Below are 18,248 nucleotides of genomic sequence, written 5' to 3' on the forward strand. Positions count from 1 at the left end.
GAAATGGTGACAGTCGTTATCCATCATTATAAATCATTATTTGTGACGAACTTTGAATGTCATGACAACACCTATACTTTTGGCGACACCACCTTTGGTGACGCTCAGTTTTTGGTAACGGAGGCTATGGTCCATCACCATTGCTCATATGAAATGGTGATGGTCGCTATCCATCATTATAAATCATTATTGGTGATGGACTTTGTATGTCACTACAACACCTATACTTTTGGTGATGTTCAGTTTTTGGTGATGAATGCTCTTTTGACCGTCACCAATGAGCTTATGGTGACATTTTTCGCCCCTCACCAATGTCCTTTTTTCTTGTAGTGTTTTCTTATTTGTATATTTAGGAATTTTTAGTGAGTGCTCTGTGCTCCTAGCCTTCCTTAGGTGATTCAAGTCATTTACTTCTATAAAATGTGGTTGATCAGCCAGTACATCAGTCTAGGAGGCTTTGTGGGCTTTCACATTTGAGTGTCAACCCTTCACCTCAAAGGTGTAGGTGAGTTTTTGTTGATTATTTTGATCCAATCCAAGCTAATGCAACAAATACAAATCCTTCACCAAGGGTTTCTACTCTAAAGGAGGTACTCAAAGAGTATGGTTTCCTTCATGATTTGCATGGAAACATTACGTTCCCTGCTAGGGTATTGTTTTAGTTGGAATATCCATTAGAAGTAGAATACATCCCAGAGTCTTCTTGGAGTCCTTTATATCCTCTTCCACCAAACCCTCCCTATGTTATATCGTATGTGGGTACCCCAGTTCAGAGCATTCCTCCGAACTTTCCTTCTTTCAAAATGGCCAATGTTAGTAGCACTAGTACAATTGTTGATTTTGTTGGTGTGCATACACCTTCTTCAAAAGTAAGTGGAGGAACCTTTTCCTTCCCTACCACGTTCATGTCTACACCAAACATAGTAGCTAATGGAACTACCTCTTCTCCTGCCTCGGGTGGGGGAACTCAACCTTATACCCCTTTCGCTGGTGCTTTCTCATTTGGGATGCCACCTGTAGGGATTCTTTCAATCCATTCCTCTTTATCGTCTATCGTTCCTCCTACTATGCCTTCCATGGCTAGTTTTTCATCCCCTTTATATGGATCCACTTTTGTAAGTGGACATGTCCCTCCTACCAATATCTCCTTGGGAAGCAAATCTCCTCCATTTCTCTGTTTCTCTCAGAATACCAATTCTTTTCAAAGACAAGGAGGATAGGGTATGGTAATTATTCAGTGAGTGGTTCAGGGTCTCGCATCCTTTATCAGGTGTTTGGTTAGCAGGGGAGTACTCCCTTCCCTATTGGCAATATTTTGGTTGTATTTTTCCCCTTAGCTTGCACTTGTAACCCTTACCATGGGGTTTCTCCTTCTTATAATGTTTAGACATGAGGTAATACCTATTTTTCTCACATTTTTGTGATGAGTGGAGGATACCCTCCATATATTCCTAGACAACAAGGTTTATATTATAAACTAGGACTTTTTGCAAGTAATCCCTAACAACAAGGTTTTAGTCAAAATCTAGGATATTCTTTTCTAAACTATGCTCTTTTTGGAAGTTTTCATTTTTGGGGACGGAATCCCACAGCTTTGTCACACTTACCATTTTTGGCAACTCTCAATTTTCCATACCTTTCAAAATTGACTAATGATCTAGTTCATTATGATCTAATTTAGCCCTCAGTTCCAGTAAAACTTCTATCAAACATCCCTAAGTTTGAAGGGAAGACTTGAGAGGAACTAGTTGATCATATAACCACTTCCATTTGTGGTGTTCATCCAACTCTCTAATTGATAATTCAATTAGGTTGAGACTTTTTCAACAAAACTTGGTTAGGAATGTTGCTAAATGATATATTAAACTAAAATGGGGATCCTTATATAGGTTTAATGATTTCTCTATGATATTTCTTAACCACTTTTAATTTCATGTATGTTATGACACCAGGGCTGAGCTCCTAGCCAATTTAAGCAGGATGAGGCCACTCATATCTCTGACCATATCCAAGGATGACAGAGAAGAAAGAGGATGATTAAGGGGAAAATCCTTGATGTATTTTTTCTTGAGTGGATATTGAAATCATTATATCCACCCATGTCCAAAGACGTGTCCTTTCTAGAGTTTTCATGGAAGAACAAGCCATCTTCAGAGTTGAGTAGTTAGACCTAATTTATTCTCAATCTGGTGTTCTCTATAAAAAATTCCTAGTGCGCTAATACCTTAGATGGATTTGACCAAACTAAAACTAGGGCCCCATGTCGATGGTTTCATAACATCTCTTGAATCCAATGTGGCTGGTTTATTATTTAATCAATTGTAGTAGTTGCCTTTACAATATGCTCCTGTGGGGGGAACTATGTTGTTTTTATTTCCCCCTTTGTAATTCTTCCACTTAACACAGTCCAGTCCTCGAAACCCAAATGAAACCAACAATCCAAAGGGAAGAAGAAAGGGCATGGAAAGAAAAATAATAAGGAGGATAAAGAGAGTGTGACTAAACCCAATGATAATATTAGCGAGGGAAAGAAGGATCAAAAGAAGAAATTGAAATTTCCTTGCAAGTTATGTAAGGGAGATAATTTGACCCGTCTTTGCCTGAAAATTCAAGATGCTCAGTGCTTGTTAGCATAACAAGGTTCTTCTAGTTCTCAGGTCATGCTTAACAACCCTTACCTTAAGGTAAACAACTTCTTGCTAGCATGGAAACTAATATTGGTCTCCACCTAGGGGGCACCTAGTGTGAGGGGAAATATCCATTTAATGTATATCTGGTTAATGCCCATGTTGATTGATCAAATAGGGCCCATGATTATGGATACCTTGGGTCCTCTAAGGTGAAATATGCTTCTAATTCATAGGAACCTCTTCATATTGAGCGACCTATTATTGGGTCTATCCCCTAGATACCAAAAATCTCTTTGAAACACTCAACTTTTAATCCATATGATAGGGCTACTCGGAACTATCATGCGGTGGAAGATTTAGCTCAAACTCCCTATGATATGTCAGGGATATAAGTACTTCAATCATGCCCAAAAAAAAGGATTGCATTACTCAAAATAATCAAGTATTCAACCCTAAGAACTCTAAGGTAATTATGTTTGATACTACGAGTATCAAGCCAAGACTTCCTGATCTTGTTTTTTTTCAAATTAAAGCATTATACTAGAAGAAGACTATCTTTCGAATTGTTTTTTATGAGAGATCTTCCACTTTCTTCATGTCGATAGCATGTTGGAAGGCTATAGGGTCTCCAAAGTTGGTTCCTTCTCCAAATCTATTAATTGTATTCGATGGTCACTCATAGACAACATGGAATTGCGCATGTCTTCTCGGTTGGTGTAGGGGACAAAGTAGTCAATGTGGAAGTAGAGGTGGTTGATGCAAAGCTCAATTATAATCTTTTATTGGGACGGAACTAGGTTTATGTGTTGGCTTAGTGGGTCCTAACCCAGGTTCAAAGTTAGTTGTGCCAAACAAAACCCTACACTACTGGCCCTTTCGACATCAATCCATGTAGCGCGGAATGAAGTCTCAGCTGAAGTAGTATGGTGGGATGTTGGAACCAAGTTTCTGCATCTAGAGATCAATGTGATGTCTTTTTATTCCCTATATTTGCCTCCACATAGATCTATAAGCCCTTAGGGCTTGGTGCTGTAATTTCCCTTTGAACGGCCTCTAGACCTCCATGAGGGTCTATGACTAGATTTCATGGACCCTGAATAGGCCAATTAGCTACTTACACGCACCTTAGATTGGCCTTAGATCAGTATCTACTTAGATCTACCTAAGTCCCCAATAACTTAACAGAAAGTGTTATGAACTTCATGTAATCATTTAACATTAATTGTGTTTAGGTAATAAGACAGATCAAGTAAATTCGTGCATCAATACATTATTATTTCATAAAGACATCATTTCATCACATCATATATCGCAATCATACATAACAGAAGTAAAGAGACAAAACACAGGAATGCAACAATCTTCTTTATTGATCTTCACTATAGGGTTATAGACTCAAAACTTCCATGCGTAATCAGTTGTAGGAGTCCACACACTAAGCTGTAGACACTACTCTAGGCCTTTGCGCACTCAACTGCAGAGCCTCTTCCCCCTCTAAGACTACTTCTCTGCGCTAACTCTCTAGACTCCTTTCGTCGTACCCATAGACAAAACCATAGATCTAAATCTACCTTAGACTTTCTAAGACACACTTATTTATACAATCCCATGGTCCACAGACCATGGGTAGATCTTCAAAAATTGACTCAATTTTACATAATGAGGGTAAAAGTGCTTTTTGACTCTTAACTAAATATGCACTCCACGTCCACAATTCGTGGAGACTTTACATATTTTTACATTAAAAAATTGGGCTTTTGCCCCAAAAGTGACCCAGGGGACCCCATCCCAACAGGCCCCCAATACAAAGGTCGTGACTCGCCCTTGAGTCACTCGGCTGGAGTGGAGATCTTACTGTGAAGATCCCCCAGCTCCAACTGCACAATTGCTACTTCAGTCACGCTCTCATCTTGGGCCTCACAACAATTCGCAAGGAACTCACTTCATAAGTAGCACGACCAGTTGAACTGCACACCCTCCATGCATTATGCAGCTAACGACACCATCGGCGCCGAAACCTTGTCCGCACGGCACTTCCTCATAACCTTTATCGCGGGATCATTGATGGATGTTATGGAGTACCCATGTGGCTTGTTGATAAGCTCGAATTTCTTCCTCATCCGTTCTTCCAAGTCTCTCTCGCTTGTCTTTCCGCCAAACTCCTTGGCTGAATTCAGACCTTCATGCGGCAGGTGTGTGATCCTATGTATGAGAATATCCGTGATGGTGATATGCATGCCAAGTCATAAGAACCCACCATGCACCAGAGTAAGCAGCTGTCGTATATAGGTGGTATTAATGTTGGAGCAGTGGTAGTGGGGCACCCACAGTAGGTTCAACAATCTGGATTTCTCTACTCCATGGATCCATTCAACTGAATCTAACTCAGTGACACCTGAGTCTTTGTAATACACCCACCTCATATAATTTTTCATCGCGAGGTGGGGGAACCTCTCATGGTCAACCAGGTCCCAATCTTCCATCTTTAATAAAAGGACCCGCGCCAAGTGCGGGCCTTCGAAGGTTATCTTCTTTGGTAACAGGGGCGTGTGAATGACAAACTTGTCCGAGTCTGGGTCCTTAGTGACCTTCATTTTCCCTTTACATAGAGGGATATATTCCAGTAACTTGGTGATGGACACCACACCCTCAGCATCTATATCCTCAGTACCCTCCTCAACCTCTAAATCTACAACCTTCTCAGATTACTTTTCCTTCTTCTATGCCTGGGTAGCAGAATGCTTTCTAGGTGACTCGCGCATTGGCACCGACCATTTCTGCTAGTCTTTCTTTGGATTTTGGGTCTCGCGCACTGGTGTAGGCTTCAACCTAGGTGACCTCGGCATCGTAGGCATAGGAGCAAAAGCCTCCATGCTCACAACCTCTGGAGCCGCCCCTTCGCAGACAACAATTCCTCTGGTGCTTACAGTCTCAACGGGACCTAGTCCTAACATAGTGCTATAGATGATTTGTCGAGTTTCGTCGGGTAGATTATCAAACACAAAGCGCGCAACCAAATCCTCGAAGAACTTACGATTCATAAGCGACGGACAGCACAACTCAAAAACTCTAAGGGTGCAAAGTGTTCTCTGTTGGACTGGCATGCGTAATTTATAGGATAATTTGAATTTAAATCAACCATTCCCCCCAAAATTCATCCATTAACGCTGATTTGGCAGTATATCTCCAAAGATTTCAACCTTAAATGTTGCCCACCCACTCCTATTAACCATCTCCTGGTTGTCAAATCATGAACAGTGACTCTAACATCATTTTTTGGTTGTGCCGTGCGGTATCTCCCTCCATAGCGCAGCTCCCTTCGCGTGGCTTCTGGTACTATGACATCACTCTTTCTCACGCAGCCCCCCTGTCGCATAGTCCCAAAAACCAAGTAGTGTAGTTTATAGTCTCACGGTCCCTTGCAGCTATCTGGAGCACTAAGACTCTCCTACCGTCATGTATTCATTGAGCTGGATCCCCTACATTTAGCTTCAACCAGCTACCATTTACCTTTCCTGGAAAAGGTTCTCCATTCAGCTTTGTAACTTAAACCACACTCCCATCTGTGTTTTCTTTGATGACATATGGCCCCAACCAGTGCATCTGAAACTTGCTTGGAAACTTAAATAATTTACTATCATACAATAATACCAAATCATTTACCTTAAATGTGCATAGCTTGATGTGCTGATCGTGCCATGCTTTTTCACATTCCTTTTGTACTTGTTGACGAAATCTAGCCAAGAATCTGTCTTCTTCGAGCTCCATTAGTTGCGCGAGCCGTTCTTCCAAGTCTATGCGGTTTTCCATTCATGTGAACGCTATTATATGGAGATTAACCACAATATATTCCATGGGCATCACAGCTTCTACACCATAGACCAACAAAAAAGGTGTCTGCAGAACTGTTGGCACGCATACGTCCCAATCATTCCATTGCACGTTACAAATCTTTGTCAACACATTCTCCAAAATCTTGTTGAAGGCCTCAATTGTTCCATTAGCTTGAGGATGATATGGTGTACTCTTCTGATGATACACCTCAAACTCTTTTTTCACCACGCTGATCGTTTCATTAAGGAAGTATGTACAATGATCACTCATCAACACTTTTTGGCAGTCAAACCTGGTTAACACATATTAAAAAAAGAATTTTGTTGTCGTGGCCCTTGTACAATCCTTCACCAGCTATGCCTCCACCCATCTGGTCAGATATTCTGTCATGGTGATGATATAGCGTGCCCCTGTCTTCTTGCCTAGAGGCTGAATCGGTCCTTGTGATGAAGTAAAATTATAAGTGCGAACACAAACAAATTCCTCTAGCTCGATAATGGGTCTAGCCACAACTGATACATTCTATGGAAGATTTCCTTAGGTTAGAACCAATTAAGAGGGCCTACCTCTTAGTACGCTTATCTCATTTGATGATGTCCTTATTTTCTCACTCCAGCTATCTCTCGCTTCCTTCTTCAAGCACCTAAAACAAGTAAACAACAGCAAACAACAACCATTATAATAGACAAATTATAATTCAGCCTACTTAACAAGTCAAGAAACATTAAGCCATGAATATGTAAGGTGAAAAAACATGTAGGAAATCAATCAATAGTTGCATATATATTGATATCAAAGAGAGATTACAACCATTGTCTTGACGTTGCGGTTCTCCTCTGACAAGACCAAGTTCCCACACACTTCTACTGTCATTCCATGATGGCCTCAATCAATAATAGTTTTAAGGTTCTTCCCTTTAGGCTTCACTCCAAACCAAATCACACTTCTCCCTCACACAACTAGATAGCTACAATTATGAATAGCTTGTTGTTTACTCCAAACCAAAATAGCACTAGGACACCAACATTAACACTAGATTTTGCTTGGGAAGAAGAGAGGTTTATATAGGATGAATTGATGGGAGATGGATCCTCTTCCCATGGGAGAAGGTCTTATCTCTTGAGGTAGTTCCATCATTATAGGGGAAAGGAGCCCAAATTGACATCCTCGACCCCATCTGACCAAACCATTTACCGGACTTCCGTTACGAAGCTTCTAGAGCTGGAAGCTTCAGCTCTTAATTTAAAAAAAATTCCATAACAAGACCCGTGTGACTGGAACATAGCTCAGTTGCTCTGGTTAGCACCAGCGATAGTGCTAATCTCTGCACATTGGCGTGGGGAAGACAAATGTCATTAGCACCGGTCTTGTAAATTAGGAAAAACGGAAGTTTCAGGGGAAATGGTGCAAAAGGGAATTGATCTGCTCATGAAGAGGGACACAATGGAAGTTTCTTCATGAAGAAAAAGCATGTGGGGTTCGTTGTAGAGGTCCTCCAAGATCAAGGAACAGGGAGTATAGGGATAGTGACAAAATGTTGTGTAACAAATGCCCCCTAAAGTGTGAAGGTTGAACTAGAGTGAGGGATGAAATGCTTTATGAATCAGTGCGGGGAAGCGTAGTCTGTCGTCGGAAAACCTGTAATCAAGTACATATACATATACATAACTGAGAACTCTGTCAAATGATACATGAATCGTGGCATGGACGTAGCCATCCAGAGAATGATCATGTAACTGCATCTAGGTATGGGTGCAGCCATCCGTCAAAGAGGATCATAATGAAACCAAGGTATGGTCGCAGCCATCCAATAATGACACATGCATATCAACATAATCATGTCACATCACTTCACAACATGGACTTTTGTGATCTGAGTCGAGGGTCTTGCGCTCCAACACGAACCGATCAAAGTACAAATTATAACATGCAAATAGATTTGTTGGCGTCGAACATGCTAGAAAGTCACTTGATTACCAGTCAATGATGTAAACTGTTAATAAGCGTGAGAGAAACCATCAATAATGACAATGGTCCTCAAGGTACCATCCGCGCAATCCACGAAATGTGAATAGAGGAATTGAAGTCGAACACCCGTGAAATCACTTGATCGAAAGCAAATGATGTGAACTTGTCGTCGAGTGCGAAGAACTTGCCATTAGGGCATGCAATCTCTAAGGTACTAGAAGGGAGTCCCTCGGTCAATTTCCTAGATAATGAGTTGAAGTCGAAGGAAAGTGACCGTGTCAAAGGAGGGCCATAATGTTTCCCACATCATCGAAACGAGATGAAAGGATGCAAAATGATTTTGGATGATACAGAGAATCAGAGGTAAGTGTAGCTGCAGAAGGACAACTCTTGAACATATCGGCGACACGAATGGAAGTTTGGCAGCCCTTGGATCCATGGGATCAATGGTCATGATGACGTGGCAAAGATCAAATGGAAGGAAAAAATGAATTGCCCAACCCAGGAAAGTCAACGATACAAAGGAGAATATCCCAACCCGACACAAAGCAAAAAGTGTCATGTTCAAGAGTGAGTTGCTGACACAACTAATAGATTTCCAAATTTTCCCCCACCATTCCTGACAAGTACCCCAATTATTTTTTAATCGCAAGCTTGAAGGGGATAGCATATTCTTGCACTATAAGTTCATCCTTCGGACGAATTCGACCTAGTAAATTTAACGAGCCCTAGGAAGGAGAAGCTCATGTTCGTCATGGTGACGAATCCGATGTCATTTAATAGTTTAATGAGTCTGACAAAGGTGTAACTCGGTATCATTTTCCATGTTTAGAGAGTTTGAAAAAGATACGTAAAAGAAAACTCCACATGGTCCCTTTTCGTACATTTGTGTCTCTTGAGCCTGAAAAGGTAGAAAATGATACTTGAGAGAACCACTTGACCATTTCAGTCAAGGAGTACATTTTTCGTAAATAGTGCATCCCAACCCGAAAAAGGGGTAAATGTATATTGGGCACATGATGTTTCACATCTGCTAACGAGCTCGAAATAACAAGGGCTCAACCATATTTTCGTTTTTAAAGGGTCGGAAAAGAGCTTGAAATCGAACCCCCCATTTTATTTTCTTTTACGAGTCAAAAGGGAAAAACACGCAGAAATCTTTTCATAAGAGCTTAATGAGTCGAGAAAAGAGTTGAAATGTGACTCGTCCCCGTCATCAAACATTCATCACCTGTCGCTGCACAAAGAGGTAAAGTGTATTATCTAGTTCTTGAGGCAAAATAGGTTAAAATATTTACAAAAACCTGATATTTTCATGAAAAAATTAATAAAAAGGAGAAAAGTAAATATATTTTTACCATTTACCATTTTACCTTGCTGTGAAAACTTTTTACTCACTTTTGCCCTAATTGTTCCAGAGCAGATTGTGGGAGATCTGAGAGGTCAATCGCCGAGTCGCCAGTTACAGGTAAAAGCCAAAGCCCTGAGCTCCATTTTCATGTCCTTTATTTCTGTTTTTAACCATTTTTTTAGTTTTTTGAGGGGGTTTTGTAAAAAAAAATTCACCCTCGGTCGGTGCGACTTCCAGGCATAGAATCATGTCAGCTGAGGGTGATTAACAAGGCCAATTGCATCGTTGGCTCAATTGTTTTTAAAACAGGCACGTTAGCACCATGAATAGGGGAAAACCCTATTTCCTCAAAAAACCACCGTTAAAATTCAACTTTTATGGGCCAAGCATGATTGTTGACTCAAATTAATGGATTTTGCAGGAAAGAATCACTGAAAATGGTGGATTGGAAAGAACGAGAACATGAGGATGTTGACACCCAGGCAATGACTGACCCAAATTTCCTGGAAGCTTTGAGGGCTTGCGGGCTAATCAAATTCTTTCTCCCACCAAGGATGCGGGCCCATCCCGAGTTGCTTCAGTACCTTATTAGTCTTTGGGACATTAATCGGGAGAATATTTGTCGTCGGTGACCAGGAGCTAGAGTTGGAAACTTCAAATATATACTTCATCACTGGATTGTCCCACCAATGGGGACCAGTGAACTTGTATGGGTCATGACCAATTGGGGCAAGCATATCTTCATTGCTTGTTGAAAACTGCCTTGAGGCCCTAAAATCCAAAAGTGGGAAGATAGAGATTTCTAGTGTTCAGGATCTGACACTGAGAGTGCTTCTGTTGACCATCAACAGGGTGGTGGGGTTCCAGGCGAAACATGAAACTAACAAGTCGAAGTTCCTTTATGTTATCGACTATACAGCGCCTACGATATTGAATTGGGTTGAGGCCATGAAGATCAACATCAAGTGCCAGCTGTCCAAAGCCAAGGTGGGGAATCTGAAGCAATTTTGCTTCGGATCGGTGCTTGTGACCTTCTTCTTGGAACGGGTACCACTATTCCAGTATCAGCTGACTGAGGTAGATCCTCCTATGCCACGCGATCCATGGATGGCCCGCTGGAGTCGTTTGATGCCCAGGATCACTGGGGGTCAGCACATGTCATACAGACCTGCATTCTTTTCATGGCTATGATGACAGAAGATCATCGTGGAGGACTGGCCATATAGTGGCACCGACTTCCGTGGAGATCCAGATATGCCCTTACCAGATGGAGAGGATTTCGACAATGAAGGTAAAAAATCAACTTTTTAATTTTGAGATTTTTTAATTGTTTTTGGTATATATGTGCTTATAACATTTCTCTTGTTAATGCAAACATTGGACCAGAGTGGCCTGCTGGGATGTCCCCAATAGCCAAGCGCGTCCCCCATCCTATTGATGTTGTCACTCCTTATCAGGAAGGGAGTGACAATGAGGAGGAGATCGCGAGGAACCTTGAGGGGTTGACTCGTGGCATCCCGGAGTATGCTCGGGTAGGAGACATTCCTCGTCAATACCAGAGACACACGGTGGGAGTCTCAGATCAGATCCGTCAATTGCTGACTCATTTTCATGCTGATTAGTTCCTAGGTCTATAAATTACATTTTTTGAGGCCTGTGTGCCATGGATATATGAGGCCTACGAGTCGCCGATGTTATTTTGGACACACATATTATTTTTTGGGGTTCTGATGTACCAAATGTTATCACCATATATATATATATATATATATATATATATATATATATATATATATGTTGTATTTTTCTTGTCTACTATGGTACAAATAGTTTGTTTTATCTTTGCACATGTTTCGTAAATGTCTATCCAACACATGATTAGCTAATGCATCTGTCAACGTATTCATGCATCTAGGAATATGATGATATGTAATGTAATCAAAATGTCTTTCCAACAGACAAATACGGAGACACATTCTCAATATTTGAAGGTTTCTGACGGAATATTGCCTGTTGAGTTGAAGGACGACAAGCTGTGAATCCATGTTGACAACCAATTCTTTAATATCAAGAGCAATGGCTTTTGACAACAATTTGATGACCGCACTGTATTCAACAATGTTGTTAGTTGTGCGAACTAGACAGATACCTTTAAGGTCAATCAACTCATCGTTAGGTTTATAAGTAGCCCATGTCGTGGATGATAGGTTATAGGTACTACGGCAAGCACCATCAACGAAACCAATGTGGGGAGTTGCAGACATCTGCAAAGCAAGAAAATCATAGTAAACAGGAAAGTTGTTTGAAAACTACCACACAAAACCACACTGCACAAAAATGAATGACACACTAATGTACACAAGTAACCATGCAAGATGACCTAAGCATAGTACTTCTTGAGAGAGTCCATGTTGGGACTCGGGTAATCAATCAACACAAATGAACACCAGAGTTTTACTGTTGACATGACGAGTAAGCATCGACTCGGCCAAATAATAGAGTAGAACTCATATAAGGCTTTTCCCCCATGCCCCTTGGGTGAGGGAGGGTTACAAGTCAGAGGACAATCGGTGAAAACTTGGGGAGGGAGAAAAATCCTGAATCCATGAAGGGATAAAGGTTCCCTCAGTTGAAATATCTTGACCACGTCAGGATAAACTGACACGTCAATAAGCAGCTGAGAAGAAAACTTCTCAAGACACATAGACATGACCGTTGGACGAGGTAGGAATGAGGAGCGATGATGAGTATCGATCCAAGGTGGTTCCTCAAGAGACATGACTTCCATGATACCTTCATCAGCAAGGAAGGTCTCGGCTAAGGGATCAGGCGATTCTAAAGTGCCAAGCCACGAGGATTGAGAGTACGTATTGAGAGAGGTCTTCGACATAAAAGAATCAGAGCATGCAAAACTCGAAGCTGAAACAATTTCCATGTAATTGACTTCGGCAAGACTAAGCGGCATAACCTCGCCCCAAGTTTCAACAAGATCTAGTGAAGGTATGACCCAAGGATCAGATTTGACCGAGATCATGTTGACAGAGGCAACATGAGGAGATCAGAGAGGGAAAAGTCTCATTAAGGCAGAATATTTGAAAAGACCTGCCCCCACACTCACATAGGGAGCACCATTGTGCTTGATGTACGAAACATTACCATCTGAGGAGGAAGAGGCAAATAAAGATAGTTGGTTGACAGTGACAATCTTTCCTTGATGGGGAAAGCGAATCATGTGAAACAAATAGGAGGCCACGACATGCATGGCATGGGTCCATCTTCGGCCGAGTAGAAGATTATAACTGAGGTTGGCGTCAACAATTTCTAGCTCAACTTGCACTATCTTGCCTTCTAGAGTGATGGAAAGGTTGGCTAAGACACCGAAGGGTCGCGAATCGTGCCCATCGAAAGCTTCCAGAGTGTTAAGAGATTGGTTCAAAGCAAGAGAACCAACAGCCTTCCAGCATGCGGTTGACATGATGCAGGTGGAGGCACCTTCATTGATGACAGTCCGGTGGATGGTCTTCTCATTGATGATTACCTGAATAAGAAAGGCAATCTGATGAGGAAGAAGCGTAACATGGTTCTCCAGATCAAAACATATCAAATTGGAATCGGTGGGATCGATTCCTACGATAGTTGATAGCAAAGATTTCCGTTGTGATGGGTAACTTTGGAGCACCTCGAAAGACGACATAACTGACGGCGCTTGAGCCAAATCCTCAACAATATTATATTGTTGAGCGGCTCGGGCATTGGGATTATATGAGGATTTCTAAAACACACCTCAAGAGGGTGGCCGTATAGCATAATCAGGGTTAGGGCACTCAATATGAAGAGGGCCAGAACTCGGGGTAGAAGAAGAAGGTATTGCTTCTTTCTCTTTCCCTGCTGGTGAAGCAGGAATTTGATAATCTTTCGATCTAGTAGCCACATTAATAGGCGTACTCATCATGAACACTTGAGATCTGGAGGAAGCCGATTGAGGTTGGTTTACCATTTCAGTTTGTAGAGACAGAAACGTCTCTTTGAGGACTGTGGGGGTCCCTTTGAGAAAGCGGCTAACTTCAGATCATCGTGGACAATCCTTAGTTTAGTGATCTGCCTCGCAAATGAGGCAAGGATACTTAGGTTTCCATTGTGAAGATTCGCCAGCAAATGATTTGGGAGGACCCTGTTTCGGGGTATCGGCTTTACCCTTGCCTTTGCCTTTCTTCTTTCCTTTCGAGAATTTGTCCGTTGCAGTAGACTGCATAGTGTGGACCTCTAAGGTTTTATCAAGGCTAGGTGGATTTTGGGACGAACTATTAGGAACAGTATTTGAGACCGACTTCTGTTTGGAAGAATTTTTTGCAGGGGTCTGGGATATCAAACCAATAATGCCATCAACGGGAGGTACAACTTGTGACTTTGATGTTGCGCGATCGGATGATGGCCACAAAGCATTAGGTAATAACTCCTACAAAGTGCCAGACTGAGAGTAAACTAGATCTAAGTACCGGGCATGAGAAGTGGATTTCTCTTCAGTAACGCATCCACCCATAGTTATATCATGGGAAATTGGGGCCACGAATGATTTGTTGAACCATTCAATAAGCAACTCATCAGCAATCTCAAATTTGATTAGGTGACGCCTACGTCTCCATTCACGGATGTGTCAGATATGTGTGTCGTAGTATCTTGCTTAAGCGATGTGAGAAAATAGGTGCCAGCTTCATAGCAAACCGGTAACTGAAAATGTGTGAGGAAAGCCATGGCTAAAGAGTTAAAGTCATGGTAAGTACTTCGAGGCAGCTCGATGTACCACTTAGCTGCAGTGCTTGTGAGGGTTCGTTGGAAAAGACAAAGATGAATGGAATTGTCAATGTATGAGTTCGAAAAGCACCATAGGTGATATGTCATCACATGGGCTTGAGGATCTTCTTTAGCTTTCCCATTGAACTTTAGACAATCGCTTGGTACCTTGGATGGCATGGGAGGCCAGTATGGCAAATGAAGGATTGGATCATTCGTAAGGCAAGATACATCAGAAAGCTCAAGTGTAGCCAAGAATAGAAATTGAGTGCTAAAAGGCATGGGAGGTCAATAAGCGGGTCCGAACGGAGGATTCCATCTCTGCTGGTAAGGATTTTGGCCCCACAGTGGGGGATTCTGGCCATATGGCATCTAAGGCTGCCCTCATTGCGGATTACTTTGACCATAGGGAGGATTTTGACCTTGAATACCTTAGAACTATCCGGCCATAGGTTGCTGATAAGCAATGTATGGGTTAAAAGGTTGTTGAGCCTGTTGACCTTGGACATATGGATATTGGACCTGTTGTCCTTGAACATACGGGTGATGAACCTGTTGTCCCTGAATAAGATGATTTTGGACCTAGTGTCCTTGGGCATAAGGTTGATACGCTTGTTGCCCTTCGACATAGGGATTCTGTAAATGCTATCCTTGACCAAAAGGATTTTGAACCTGGTGACCTAAGGCATTAGGGTTTTGTACCTAATTCCCTTGGCCGGTAGGATTCTAGACCTGTTGACCTAGGACATTAGGATTTTGAGCCTACTGCTGCAGGACTTGACCTTGACCTTGCCCTTGCAAGGCTTGACCCTACTAATATGTATAAAAGGGTTGTTTCTACCCTGGATGGTTTTGTTGTTGCAAGGACTAACGTTGCGGTTGCAAAATTTGTCTCTAAGGCTACAGAGGTTGGCCCTGTGAGGACATGGGTTGGGAGGTTTGCAGAGCATATTGCATCTGTTGTTGCACGGTTTTCTGCAACTGTTGCAAGGGTTGACCTTGCATTTGTTGCAGTTGACCTTTCTGTGGGATCATATACCCTAAAGGTTGTGCTGAGATCCTTTTCTGCAAAAAAGGTTTCCCTTGTGGTAACAAAGGCTGCCCTTGTTATTGCAAGGGTACTTGAACAGTTCCCGGGAAATTTTCAAACTGAATCTAGCCATAGCCAGGCTGAATGTACTGCCCAGATTGGAGGGTGTAAGGTTTGTTAACCATTCCTTGAGAACCATATGGAAGATAAGGAGTTTGGTATTGGACCTGAGCCCCATAGGGCTACTGATACTGAACATTTCTTGATCCAGACGGACCAATGGGATTCTAAACCTGTTGGTACTGGACATTGCTTGATCCAGTAGGGTCAGCAAGGTTGTGAATAATACCAGAAGAAGGTTGGTTCATACCAAGCATGTGAGCTTGTGAGCCACCAATGTCCTGACACCATAGAAACATTTAGGTTTTTCCCCCCAGGCGATGGCATAGCCTTGCCACTAACTAGAGGGATGGAGGAACTAACAGAGACATTCTTCAAAACTACCGGTTGTGCCTGACGGGTAACTGGGATTGACGATACAAGGGTATTCGGAATGGTGGGTTGCACTAGGACTGAGGTAATAGCCTGTTGGGAAGTCGTGTTCGCAACGAACGGACCTGACATAGGCATGGCGCCTGATGCCCAAACAGGGTTATGGTAAAGTGATGAGGCACTAGGTGTACCTGAAACCAACTGTGCCAAAGACACATAGTTGGGTGGAAAACTAGCAGGAATACCCTCTGAATAAGGGAAACCCTCAAGAGGAAAAGGCAGCTCTTCCTCCTTAATAATGTGTGGAGTAGAAACTTCAGACTCTTCCGGAGAGGTGACTAGAGCATCGCCTTCGGGTTCCATGTCTGGAAATAAACGACAATGAATGGATGAAGAAGTATGAGGGGATAGTTCCAATGGAACACCCGGCTAGTCATACGAACTGTAAGGACACTGCGGTGATATCACAACAGGGTCAAACAGAGGATTGAGAGGGTAAATAACCAGTCCAAGCTAACCATTAGTGGTCGACGAGTCCTCAAGAGTTTAAACGGGATTGTCTGGAAATTCAGGGCCAAGATCAGCAGATGACCCAGTACCAAAAGTAGGTGGAGGACCAGATGACAAAGGTTGAATACTTAGAATAATTCTGAGTTCAACACCTTGGTCCTCGAGTGACTCTGGTAACTCAGGAAATAGCTCCTCAGACAATCTTTCAGACGGAGGAGAGGAAGAGGAATTAGGTGAACCAGATGGTTCAACCATGATGACCTTGTCTTAGTCGATAGAAAAATTAACTTCAAGGCTTTAAAATGTTCTTTAAGAGAAACTCACAATTTGGTCTCAAAAAGACTAATAGGGTGTTTTCGGATCATGGGCAATCAATTATTAAGACGCATAAAAGACTAGTGCTCTTTCATTTTTTAAGAGTCAAGAAAGAAACAAAGATGACTCTATCACTTTCGATTGGAAATGAGCTCGAAAGGACAAGTGCTCGAACGATCTTTTAAGTTTAATGAGTAAAAAAGATCAAATGACTACTCTGGATGATCTAGGTAAACAGGATTACCAGGAAATTGTGAACTGCAGAATACCTCCCGGCGAACCGAGAAGTACGAGCAGGCAATCTCCCCGAATGTTGTGTTTGGTGTATCACGTTTGCAAGGCAACCGACTCGGCTTCCTAAGGATAAAGGATTGTAGCCTAGAGGGGTCTCCTGTTATATACTCAATGGTATGGGGAGCACAAATCCGTACTAGCAATGTCTAATGCCGAAGCTAATGACAGTTGCTAGGTTTAAAGACCCCGGAACACATCTCTAGCCTAGACCTTCTAGATATTATCATTAAATTTCAAATGCGCCTTAGGTTAATTGAATTCATTGTAAAGTTTATCTTGAGTTATGTTTCAGTTTTCAGGTCTTAGCAATGCGACTCGAAAAACCTAAAATGCAACTAAATGAGACAAGACCCTTTTAATTCAATGAAAATGCCTAAACTAGAGAGGGTAGAAACTACTCAATCAAATGCAAACAATCAAGCAACTAAAAGCGAAATGATCTTTCACTATCTTACTTTTTTGAAAAATAAACTAATGAAAAATGCATTCCAATTCCTAATTTCCTGACAAGCACATATCTAACAGCCCTTTTGAAAGAAAAAAGAGTTCTTTTCCTTTTCCAAATGCCAATACAATTCTAGTCTTTTAATGATGCAAGCTATCATAGCACAATGATGCAACAAACTAGAATTTCACACTTTTTCATGAAACAACGAAATAAACTTTTCACATACAATTCTTCGATGAAAAAGTTTTCGAGACAATAAGCTCTTCAAGCAGATGAAAACATGAAAAGAGAAGCTCATTCAGATCAATGAAACATCGAATTTACCAACAACAAGACAAGCAACGTAATCCATGTTGGAAAAGAAACGTTTAGACAAGCAAACAAAAACTTTTCAAACTTGTGTAATAGAGGTCAAAGTCGTAAAAGGACTGAAAACGAAATGCAAGGAGTAAGTACACCTACAACCTGACTCATTGAGTTCACAAATAGCTGAATGGATGACAAACTAGATGCCCTAGTGTCGCTGACCACCCAATGACTCAAACAGTTAAGCAAAAGGATGATAAGCCAACAAGACCAAATGAA

This window comes from Pinus tabuliformis, chromosome 4_2 (assembly GCF_031772625.1).
Source record: "Pinus tabuliformis cultivar Carrire ecotype Pingquan chromosome 4_2, CPIR1, whole genome shotgun sequence".
In the NCBI taxonomy this organism is placed as follows: Eukaryota; Viridiplantae; Streptophyta; class Pinopsida; order Pinales; family Pinaceae; genus Pinus; species Pinus tabuliformis.